General features: G+C 41.5%; 1 pseudogene; it reads right to left on the bottom strand.

Moving 5' to 3' along the window:
- Nucleotides 1-305: 305 nt before the first annotated feature.
- LOC129557920 (cyclic GMP-AMP synthase-like) lies at nt 306-10,960 on the bottom strand (annotated as a pseudogene).
- Between the last annotated feature and the right edge of the window lie 1,708 nt (nt 10,961-12,668).

Raw genomic sequence — 12,668 nt, forward strand, 5'->3', positions numbered from 1 at the left:
GTGGTGAGTAGTGGTGAGTTGCCCCGGGGCACGTGGGATCTTCTCAGAGCGAAGATCAAACTCATGTCCTTTGCATTGGCAGGTGGATTCTTAACCAGTGGACCAGCAGGGAAACCTTTAAATACTCCTTTGCTTCTATTAAATAATCTCTTCTCTAGGATAATCCACCCTTTCATATTGATTAGACTTGATGAAGACAAACTGATGGCTGAATAATTATATTCATTTTAACCAATCACTGTTGTGATACATTTCAATTATTATCAAGTCACTCTAATTCTTGGATTCTTCTTAAAAACAAAATTTCAAAATTCATCGAAAAATGGAAATCCATTGTTTCACTCATATTCAATTTGCTTTGACAGAAATTCTTTACTTAGCTTGTCAATATGGTCTCGAGAGAAGAGATTGACATCAGGAATGAAATAGTGCTCAAGGCGTTCTGTCTTGAGGCACTGAAGAAAGTATGTCACACAGTTATCAAAGCAGAGCTCCAGGTCTTTGTGGTGCCACTGATTGTGCTATGGGTCCTGGGTACAGACGTGAAAGAAGGCGGTCTTCACATGGTAAGAACAGAACTGATCCAGTTCCCTTCCGTTTCCAAACTTTTTTTTCAGTTGTTATAAAAGATATTTCATCACCTTTAAACAGTCTTTCCTGTTAAACAGAAAAGAGAAGCATTCATTTTTATATCTTTACAACCTTCTTCATTCCACAAAGAACTTTAGGCATCTTACAGGAGAAACATACAAAGACACAATAAACAATACAGATATAAAATACAGCTTTATAGATACAAAGACAATAAAGGTATGTATGTGTGCGTGTGTGCTCAGTCACTTCAGTCCTGTAGGACTCTTTCTGACCCTACTTACTGTACCCCACCAGGATCCTCTGTCCATGGGATTCTGCAGGCAAGAAGACTGGAGTCGATTGCCATGACCTCCTCCAAGTGATCTTCCCAACCAAGGGATTGAACCCACATCTCTTGCATGGCAAGTGGATTTTTTACTGCTGAGCTACTAGGGAAGCCCAAAAATATGTATAAATAATACAATTAGAGTCATTCTAAAACCTAATCATTTTTTCAAATACATACTTTAAAAGTTTCAAAAACATTTTCTCCTTCCCTCTTCCCCTTTCCTAGCTTAAGTATTGTATTCTATTAGGATTAATTCAACTACACGAAAACTAGCAGATATTTACATTATTCTTCGAGTTTAGTATTTAGAAAAATCTTGTTTAATTTTTATAAAATCATTGTCTTATTTTTATTTACATTAATCATTCAGTTATTTTGGTAGTTGACAAAATTTAATGTTTATAAAATTATTAGGCCTTACCAACAATATACTTTTCTTAATGCTTGCTTCAAAGCCTGTACGTGAAGCCTTAAAGAACCCCCTGTGCTCACACTTTGGGCATTCTTGTTTTAAACTTTTAACTTTTGTGATCCTTATTCTATTCAGTTTAGAAAGTGAAAGTGAGAGTCGTTCAGTCATGTCCGACTCTTTGCAACTCCATGGACTATATTCAGTCCATGGAATTCTCCAGGCCAGAATATTGGAGTGGATAAGCCTTTCCCTGCCCTGGGGGATCTTCCCAACCCAGGGATTGAGCCCAGGTCTCCTGCATTGCATGCGGTTTCTTTACTAGCTGAGCCACAAGGGAAACCCAAGAATACCAGAGCAGGGAGCCTGTCCCTTCTCCAGCAGATATTCCCAACCCAAGGAATCAAACCGGAGTCTCCTTTATTGCAAGCAGATTCTTTACCAACTGAGCTATCAGGAAAGCCCAATTCTAGAGACTGAAATGAATTATTCTTTTCAAAACTCAGTTCCTTATGGTAAGTATGCTAATCAAGAAAAATAATTACCCACATCTTTGTGTTGTTTCAAACTTGGCTTGTCATTCCCTAGCCTTCCTCATAGCTAAGCCATCTCAAAGCAAGCACCACCATCCAATAAGAGTGGTCCTTTGGTCTCTTCCCATTATTCAACATTATTATTCATTGTCTTAAACCAACCAGAACACTAAGGCAAACCCAATTGTCATAGCTAGTCATGACTAGTATTCACACCCTCCACTCTTTCCTCCTCTCAGACGTCCACAGCAACCAGGTTCAGGTCAATGCCCCCCAGCAGTCCCTTTTTTTTTAAGATTTTTTTTATTGTGGATCATTTTTAAAGTCTTTATCAAGTTTGTTACAATACTGCTTCTGTTTTATGTTTTCGGTTTTGTGCCTCAAGGCACTTGGGGTCTTAGCTTCCCGACCAGGATTAGAACCCACACGCTCTGCACTGGAAGCTGAAGCCTTGCCCACTGGACCACCAGGGAGGTCCCAGCATTGCCTTCTAACAACACTTTCCTTAGTTCCTTCGACCCGGCAACCTTGATTTCATGCTTACACTCCAGTACCCCTGGTCAATCCAGCCATGTGCCGCCCCCAGAACGCAACCAAGCAGCAGTAATCTTCAGGTTTCAAGAACTAAGGAAAGAACTAAGAATTCTATTGGTATGACTGTCATTGACAAAATAAGGAGGTTACGTGCAACATTTTACTCCTTCAACTTCACAGCATGTTTTCGATTGTCTGTGATTTATCAAAATGGCCTTTTCAAAGTAAGAGAAGGATAGGCGCCGTGTTTCTTCTTAATATCCAAAAGAAAAACAGAAAAGCACTTTGCCAAAAACATCCATTTACGAACAACAAATATTTAAGTGATTTCCTTCTTTAAAATTTAATTCTGAAATATTTCTACGGGGAGATAGACCAAAAGAAGTAAATGGATAAATAATGTGATTACATATTAAAACAAGTGATTTGACCAATCAAACAATGGGCCGAGATAGAGAACAACGAGGAGAAGAAGTCAGAGCTTAATATAGTGAGCCATGGTAAGATCTATTGCTTTTTGTGTGTTCCTAAATTCTTTTTGCTGATGTTTTGTCTCTATAATAATTTGTATTGATTGAATTTTTTTGTTTATTCTTTCATACTCTCCTTGCAAAGTTTTAATATTTATGCAAAATGAATCAGGGAACGTTTCCTTTATTATTATTATTATTTGGACGTTTATGTAAGGACAGAATTATTTCCCCCGTCTCCCCAAGTTTTACTATGGATAGCTCTGACCCATCCTATCACTGTTGAGTTTTAATACCAGGAATTTGTTTTTCATTTTAAAAATCTATCAGCACAACCTGTCGCATTAACAGAACAGGGGAGAAACATATGACCAACTCAACGGAAGCAGAAAATGCAGCCAATAAAATTTAACATCCATTCATCATTAAAACACCTTTTCTAACATAAAATGTTGAAGTTTTTTCTTTGAAAAGAGGAAGGCAGGCTACTATCCTCATTCTGTTTGACGTGCGATGGCTATTGTAGCAAGCACAGTAAGAGAAGGAAAAATAGGGTGCTAGCACTGGAAAGAGAGAAACAAAGCCATCATGACTGATAGATGATATAATGGTGTATATAGAAAATACAAAAGAAATGGAATGACAGGGATGTGTGAGCTCCATATATTCTTCAGTCTACTTTTCTGTTTTACAATTTTTCATAGTGTTACAGCTGCCTATGAGTAAATCTGATAAAAGATATACAAATTTTCTGTAAACTTTACTGAAAACTATTAAAGGCAATCTGAATAAACAGAGATGTGCACCTGCACATGAATTAAAGACTCATTTTTATAAATACATCACATCTCCCACATTCATCTACAGATTCAACACTCTCACAATCCAAACTCCAGAAAGGAAGTGTTTGTGGAACTTGACAATACCAACATTTTTATAAAAATAACAAAGTGTCGAGAATATCTAAAACACTGTTGAAGAATGACAGACTGGGAAAGCAAATATTGAGACTTATAAAGTGACATTATGTATGACATAATGGTATAAAGCCCATGGACAGTGATTCTGGGGGGACAGAATAAAGCATATAACATACGCAATATACAGATAATAAATATATGGAAAATACGGCACAGAGAGAGTGTGGCATACACAAACAATAGAATATTTTTCAGCCTTAACAAGGGAGAAAACCCTGCCATTTGTAACAATGTGCATAAATGTGTCATTCAATACAGTTCAGTCACTCAGTTGTGTTCTACTCTTTGCGACCCCATGGACTGCAGCATGCCAGGCTTTTCCTGTCCATCCCCAACTCCCGGAGCTTACTCAAACTCTCGGTAATGGAGTCAGTGATGCCATCCAAACATCTCATCCTCTGTCATCCCTTTCTCCCACCTTCAATCTTTCCCAGCATCAGGGTCTTTTTAAATGACTCAGTTCTTCTCATCAGGTGGCCAAAGTATGAGAGTTTCAGCTTCAGTATCAGTCCTTCCGATCAGGACTGATTTACTTTAGGATAGACTGGTTGGATCTCCTTGCAGTCCAAGGAGCCCTCAAAAGTCTTCTCAAGCACCACAGTTCAAAAGCATCTATTTTTTGGTGCTCAGCTTTCTTTATAGTCCAACTCTCACATCCATACATGACTACTGGAAAAATCATAGCTTTCACTAGATGGACCATTGTTGGCAAAGTAATGTCTCTGCTTTTTAATATGTTGGCTAGGTTGGTAATAGCTTTTTTTCCAAGGTGCAAGAATCTTTTAATTTCATGGCTGCAATCACCACCTGCAGTGATTTTGGAGCCCCCCAAAATAAAGTCTGTCACTGTTTTCAGTGTTTACCCATCTCTTTGCCATGAAGTGATGGGACTGGATGCCATGATCTTAGTTTTCCAAATATTGAGCATTAAGCCAACTTTTTCACTCTCCTTTTTCACCTTCGTCAAGAGGCTCTTTAGTTCTTCGCTTTCTGCCATAAGTGTGGTGTCATCTGCATATCTGAGGTTATTGATAATTCTCCTGGCAATCTTGATTCCAGCTTGTGCTTCATCCAGTCCTGCATTTCACATGATGTACTCTGCATATAAGGTAAATAAGCAGGGTGACAATATATAGCCTCGAAGGACTCCTTTGCCAATCTGGAACCAGTCTGTTGTTCCATGTCCATTTCTTACTGTTGCTTCTTGACCTGAATACAGATTTCTCAGGAGGCAGGTCAGCTGGTCTGGTATTCCGATCTCTTGAAGAATTTTCCACAATTTGTTGTGATCCACACAGTCAAAACTTTGGCACAGTCAATAAAGTAGAAGAAGACATATTTCTGGAACTCTCTTGTTTTTCTGATGATCCAGCAGACGTTGGCAATTTAATCTCTGGTTCCTCTGCCTTTACTAAATCCAGCTTGAACATTTAAAAGAGGCTGAAAAGGTCTAGGCTTGAGGCCTCAGGGGCTTCAAGGGATTAGGATAAACGTGTAAAAGGAAAGAAAGGAAGAGGGAAGAGAGTGAACCAGATACAAGCAAACCTTTGGGGAGGATGGACCCTTGCCCAGCCAGTGACACAGAGGGAGAGGGAGCTAGAGCCTGGGGGACAAAGCTCCACCAGCCGTGCTGGGATCCCCTACCAAGAAAGGGACAGAGCAGGGCGAGAATCAGGATACCCCACTCCCTATCCAGTCTCGGCATCTTGGGCAGGCTACCTGAGTGCTTCACATGTTAGTGTGTGTCATGCCTGCATTGAAACCCTGGTTGTGGAAGCAGGTAACTCACCCGTCACTCAGCCCTGTCTATTTTCCAGGTCTGAGTATGAACCCTCCATCTCAGGGAACATGGGTGCCACTCAGAAGACACTTGGGGACAGCCCTGGCAGTGTAGTGGCTAAGATCTCTCGCTCTCAGTGCAGAGGCTGAGAGGCACTGGAGTGTCTTTGAGGAGTTACCCCACATCCAGGGGCAGGGGATAAGCCCCAGCAAGATGGTAGGAGGGGCAAAATCACATTTAGAATCGAACACCATACCTGCCTGAGATGCTCAGAGGGCTCAAACAAACCTTGTGCGATCCAGAACCCAGAGACCCCATAGAAACTGAGACAGCTGTGTTTGCATGTATCTTGTGGAGGCACAGGGCAGCAGTGGAAGTCATTGTGCCAAGCAAAACACATGACTTCATTGACATAAAGGATCTAATAAAGTCGAACACATAGCAGCAGACTGTAGAACAGTGGTTGCCAGTAGTGGGCAGGTGGGGGAAATGGGAAGACACTCATCAAAGAGTAGTTGCAGTTAGATGTAGCTCGAGTAAGCCTAGAGATCTAACATACAGCGTGGTGACTATTAATACAACTGTACTGTTTACGAGCCATGTGCCAAGAGACTCGATTTCAGATACTCTCAGTTCACACACAAAAAAGGCAACTCTGGGAGAAGATGCTAATGAGTTTGACTCTGCTAGTCAGATCAATGTGTGTATCAAAACATCACATTGTTCACCTTGAGTATGGACAATGTTTATTTTCGAAAAAGACCCATGGAGTGGAAGTGAAAGCAATAAGAGGTTAAAATTAATAGAACTGGTAGATAAAACTGAATCTGTGAGGCAAGGGAGAAGGTAGGAGTCGGGAAGGCCATCCCATGACGCTGACCTGGAAAATGGTTGATTCAGAGTCTACTGTTTAAATTGAAGGAAGAAAGACTGGATTGAGATGAACTTCACTTCATCTACCCTGAGTTCTAGGTGCATGTGGGACACCCAACTGGAGATGGTCACTGGCCAGAAATTTGGGAAAGTCTTCTAGAGGAGATATACTGGCTTTGGGGTGCGGGGTATACAAGCAGTAATGAAAGACGTCTCCCAGATAAGACTTTCGGAAAGGACCACATGGGAGAGAGGACATATCTCCAAGAAGGAAATCCCAGCCCATACCCTCATTTTCTTTGTCACTAAATCCAGAAACCCAACTCCGTCTTACCCATGACGTCTCTTTTAGTCCTATTACCACCCAGGAGTGTCCATCCACCTTTCAGAGGCCCGCACACATGGTCTCTGGATCGCTTCCTTCTTGCCTCGTTCCTTCCATCACTTCCTCTCCTGCATCGGTGGCCTCCCCTCCTACCGGGTCATTCCTGTCTTCATGAAAAGGGGACCCAGTGTCCCTCATCCTAACGGACGCTCTCCATTGGCTCTGCATCTACGCTGCATCCCACTTGCCCATCCTTCCACTTCCTTTGCAGCCAACACTTTCTGAAGAGTTATGATTATGCAGTCTCTACAGCCTCCCTGCCCTTCTCTCTCATGTGCTGAAACTTCTGAGTCAAACCTACCAAAAACCCCCAAGAAACAAACAGAAGACCAAGTGCAAACATGACCTGGACGCTAGTGCACTGTAAACACTGACCACACCTGCAAAACACGCATAGTCTCTATTTGCTCCCTCTCTCCTCTCCAGCCCCTAATGAGATCCTCTTCTTACCACTCTGCTTAATACGGCAATTTGCCCCAGGCCAACCCCCAGCATTCCTGAACCTTCTCAATTTACTATACTTTTTCACCATAGGATCCTCTAACTTATCCAAAGCCAAACTATCAACTACCTTCTTAAACTATCTTCTTCACAGAAGTTAGAGCAAATTTTTTTAAAGTGTGAGGCCAATCAATCATTAATGAACGAAAGTCGCTCAGTCAAGTCTGACTCATTGTGACCCCATGGACTATGCAGTCCATGGAATTCTCCAGGCCAGAATACTAGAGTGGGTAACCCTTCCCTTCCCCAGGGGCTCTTCCCAACCCAGGGATGAACCCAGGTCTCCCACAATGCGGGCAGATTCTTTACCAGCTGAGCCACAAGGGAATCAATTACCCTCTAATTAAGACCTGAATTCTCAATGAACACGGCATAAACTCTGAGCTCGTTTCCAGGATCTGCAAGTCCTTCTAGGATCTGGCCCCTAGCCACCGTCACTTCATTTCACGTCACGCTTCCACTTGTACACCTGGCCCTCTGTTTGTTCCTCGAGCTCTTTTCTGCGACAGGGCTTTACTACACCACCCACTCTATACCAACTGCTACCGTGTCTCCCAGTTCATCCCCTTCAAAGCACACACTGTAATTTGCTTTTGAAAATTCAGGAGGGGAGTCCCACTGATGTGACTCAACCACCTACACCCAAGGGTGCAGGCAGCTTCTCAGCAAATATTCAGTGAAGATCAAAACATATCCAACTAGAAATTATCTGGTGGTCCTGTGGCTAGGACTCCGTGCTTTCACCACCAGGTGCCTAGGTTCAATCCCTGATCAGGGAACTAAGATCCCCAAGGGCCACGTGGTCTGGCTAATAAATAAATAAATAAATAAATTAAATAGAGCCAATCAACATTTAGGATGAATACCAAGAAAATTCAGTAGACTAAAATTAAGGGCAAAAGCTTGTAGTCTGGGCTTCCCAGGTGGTGCTAGTGGTAAAGTACACACCTGCCAATGCAGGATACATAAGAGACGCGGTTCAATCCCTGGGTCGGGAAGATCCCCTGGAGGACGGCATGGCAACCTACTCCAGTATTCTTGCCTGGAGAATCCAATGGACAGTGGAGCCTGGTGGGCTACCGTTTCTGTAGGGTCTCAAAGAGTCGGACATTACTGAAATGACTTGGCATGCATGCAGTCAACAGTCTGCTGCAGAGAAATCAAAAAAGATCAGGAAAGGAAATTAGTAGGTATGATTAGACTGTAAAGAATCAAAAGTCAAAAATCTTACCCTCAATATTTTTAATTTCTTCCTTAATGATTTTCCTAACCTGGACAGAATCTTAGAAGCCGACAAGATTCCCCCTTCTAAGAAATGATCCAGAGGACTTCCTTTGGGATTTCTTTTGAATTTCACAAAGTAATGAGCACTACTGTTGCAATATTCTTCCAGCTGAATTCGGGGAACCTCCAGTTTGAACTTAACATCAAATTCATTTGGAGCAGAAATCTAAGAAACAGGAAAAATAGCACTGATTGTGTTTTCTTGGAAATGGTTTCCAACCCACTACAATTTTTTCATGAAATTTCCACTTAAAACCATACTGTGAAAAGCAAGATTTCTAATATTTATACCCACTGAGACTAGTAGAGCTGGGAGAATATGATTGATTTTAATTTGCAGGTTCTATACTCATTTATAAAAATAATTTAAAATAATATTCGAGGTTTAAAAATCTGCAATACTTTGGCCACCTCATGCGACGGGTTGACTCACTGGAAAAGAGTCTGATGCTGGGAAAGGTTGGGGGCGGGAGGAGAAGGGGACGACCGAGAATGAGATGGCTGGATGGCATCACCGACTCTGTGGACATGGGTTTGAGTGTACTCCGGGAGTTGGTGATAGACAGGGAGGCCTGGCGTGCTGTGATTCATGGGGTCGCGGAGAGTCAGACACGACTGAGTGACTGAAGAAGAAGAAGAAAAATCTGTACCAATTTTTTCTTTGAGTTCAAAGCTTGATAAAATTAAAGACCTTTAAGATGCTACCTTTTATATCACAAGCTACACACTGAACCTCCTGTCACTAGTCTCAAAAATGTATGTGACCTCCTGGCTAGTTGAGCAAGGGCCCTTGCCTTATAGTAACTGTCATCCAAACTGAGTATTAGCTCCAGGTCACACACAGATAAATTAGTGTCTTTGAATCACAGCATTTTATAAGCTTCAGGGTATTTCCTGGAAGTCCTGTGGTTAGGAGTCCAAGATTTTGCTGCCAGGGGCACATGTTCAGTATAAATATCATCATATATATAAAGAGCATCAAAGAATCTTCTTCATTGCACGATACTAATGATACTAATATTGCAACTGTAATCAGTGATTACTTTCTTATATTAAAAATGCAGGGACTTCCCCAGTGGTTGAGAATCTGCCTTGCAATGCAGGGCACGTAAATTCAATCCTTGTCAGGGAATTAAGATTGCACACGCTGTGGGGCAGCTGGGCCCAAGACACGCACCTACGGAGCCTGTGCACTCTAGTCCGTGTGCCATAACTCGAGAGAAGCCCACGTGCCAATGCAGAAGATCCCGTGCGCTGCAACTGAGACCCCGTAGAGCCAAAGTAAATAAACAGTAAAAAATATTCTAAACGCACAAGTCTTCCATTCGTTAGCTGCTGCTGCTGCTGTTAAGTCGTTTCAGTCGTTTCCGACTCTGTGCGATCCCATAAACTGCAGCTCACCAGGCTCCCTCCGTCCCTGGGATTCTCCAGGCAACAACACTGGAGTGCGTTGCCATTTCCTTCTCCAATGCATGAAAGGGAAAAGTGAAAATGAAGTTGCTTAGTCGTGTTTGACTCTTAGCGACCCCAGGGACTACAGCCTCCCAGGCTCCTCTGTCCATGGGATTTTCCACTTGTTAGTGGTAAGCTTTAAATACAGCTAAGGGACTGTCTTATTGAACACAATTATCTGGCAGCCCGATGTCTTTTGCCCTCCACGTCAGTGTGGCTAGTCCACACTGAGATGTATCAGGCGGTGTGTGAACTATATCCTCTTCAAATTCATATAGTGAAGCTCTAGCCCTCAATGAGACTATACTTGGGAGACAGGGCGTTTAGGAATTAATGAAGGTTAAATGAGATTGTTAAGGGATAGGGTCTTAGTTGACAGGCTTGGTGGACTTATAAGAAGTGAGATCAGTCGTGTCTCTCTGTACACATGCTGAGGAACATGGTGAGGATACAGGGACAAGGTCTGCGAAGCAGGCGGAGAGCCCTCACCAGCACCTAGCCATTCTGGCACACCAACCATGGATTTCCAGCCTCCAGAACTGTGAGAAAATAAATGTCCGTTTTCTAAGCCTCTCAATCTATGACGTTTTGTAATGGTACCCCAAGCTGTCTAGGAGATACTACAAGGGTAAAAGACACACGTGAAGTGCCATCCGTGGGAATGAACCACAAGCTTCTGAAAAGCCACTCCTGCAGAAATCGTCAAATTCAGCTTTTTCAGATCTCTGTATATTAACCAAATGACAATCCAAATAGGATTTATTCAAGAAAAATGGCTGAATCTTGGTAAGGGCAGTGAGCCTTGTGGACATTCTAAATTCTACATTCTACCGCCATGCCCAGCAGCATTCCCACTTCTGATCAGAAAACTCCATCAAGAGTAGCCGCCACCCTGACTGCTAACAGCAATGTTAGGTTTGCCTATTTGGGAACATCCTATAAACTAAATCATAGAATAGGGACCTTTTACACCTGACTTCCTTCATTCATCATCATTTGTGAGAGTCATCCATATCACTGTATCTATAGTGGCAGTCCTTTCTCATTCTTCATGCAATTCCACTGAATCAATGGAATATACCAAAATAGATTAATGTATTCTATTGTTGAATATTGTTTCCAATTTTTACTACAAATAGTTCCAAGTTTAATTATTATAGTTATTCTGAGCATTCTTACATATGTCTTTGGGTGGCCATTGGCACTGATTTATGTTGGATATACACCCAGGAATAGGACTGCTGGACCATAGGACAGGCAAACCTTTAACTTCAGAAAAAATTGTTAGTTTTCAAAAGAGGAAGTACCTATTTATCCTCCCATCCTCAACATAAGGGAGTTTCAGTTGCTTCGCATCTTGCTCAAACTTGGAATTGTCAAGTCCTTTAAAATTTTGGCTCAATGAGCAAATATCCACTACATCTTCCATGTGGACAAGGGGAAGATGACATGGAACAAAGCTGAAGAGGAGGCCAGGGCCCAGATTCTGCAAGGACATGTAGATCCCAGAAAGGAGTTCAGATTTATTCCACCGTGTACATTGAGAATGCAGGTTTTAGCTTTGTATTATTGAAAATTTACTCTGGCCTCTGTGGAGAAGACACTACAAGAAGGCAAATAAGGAGATCAGAAAGGCAAAAGTTCAAGTGAAAGATGGTGGTGGTTTACATGTGGTGGGGACGAGGTGCTAGGGATTGACAAAAAACATATGAACTGGCCATCCAACAAGGAGTTTCTACAAGAAAATTTCCAGATTTTCACCCAGAATCTGATATTATATACCACAAAATACATGGATGGAAATGCATTGATATGAATCCAAGTGAAAGTTAATAAGAAATATATTTTACTTCTCAAAGTAATGGAATCCAATCACAAAGTTTGGATTCAATTTTAAAATTCAAGTGCATGCATTAAATAAGACATACACCAAAATAACGGTGAACAAAATGAAAAGCAATAATATTGTGCTTTTATGTGCTTTTCTGAATTTTCCAGGGATATCAACACAGAACAGCGGCAAATAAAGGAGAGGCCGAGGACAGAGGTGCAGAGGGTTAGTACTGCTGTGCCGTGGTCTACTGGAGGCCAGGCAGTGGGTCGAGTCTAAAATGAACACGAAGACCTTTATAATAAATGTTTTAAAATCAATACATATTTTAGATTAAACAAATTTCACTGGATTTCTTTTCATTAGCTTGATTTCAAAAAGGAGACTTGTGAATGGATAACAAGGAACTCTGCTCAATATAACCACCTAAATGGGAAAAGAATTTGAAAAAGAACAGATACATGTATATGTATAAATGAATCACTTTGCTGTACTCCTGAAACTGTCACCACACTGTTAATCAACTATACTCCAATATAAAATAAAGTTTAAAAAAAATAAAAAGGAGAGTGATTCTGATTGGACACTGCTCTCTAAATGTCTTAACTGTCCTTGAGTTCTAATAACTTTCTCTTTTCCTTGGAACCATCCATAGAACTGAACAGTTTGATATTTATATAATAAGATTCATGCTCAAGACAGATAGTCTGATAT

The sequence above is a fragment of the Moschus berezovskii genome, chromosome Y, assembly GCF_049115385.1.
Source record: "Moschus berezovskii isolate FMDL1 chromosome Y, NW_MosBer_1.0, whole genome shotgun sequence".
Classification (NCBI taxonomy): domain Eukaryota; kingdom Metazoa; phylum Chordata; class Mammalia; order Artiodactyla; family Moschidae; genus Moschus; species Moschus berezovskii.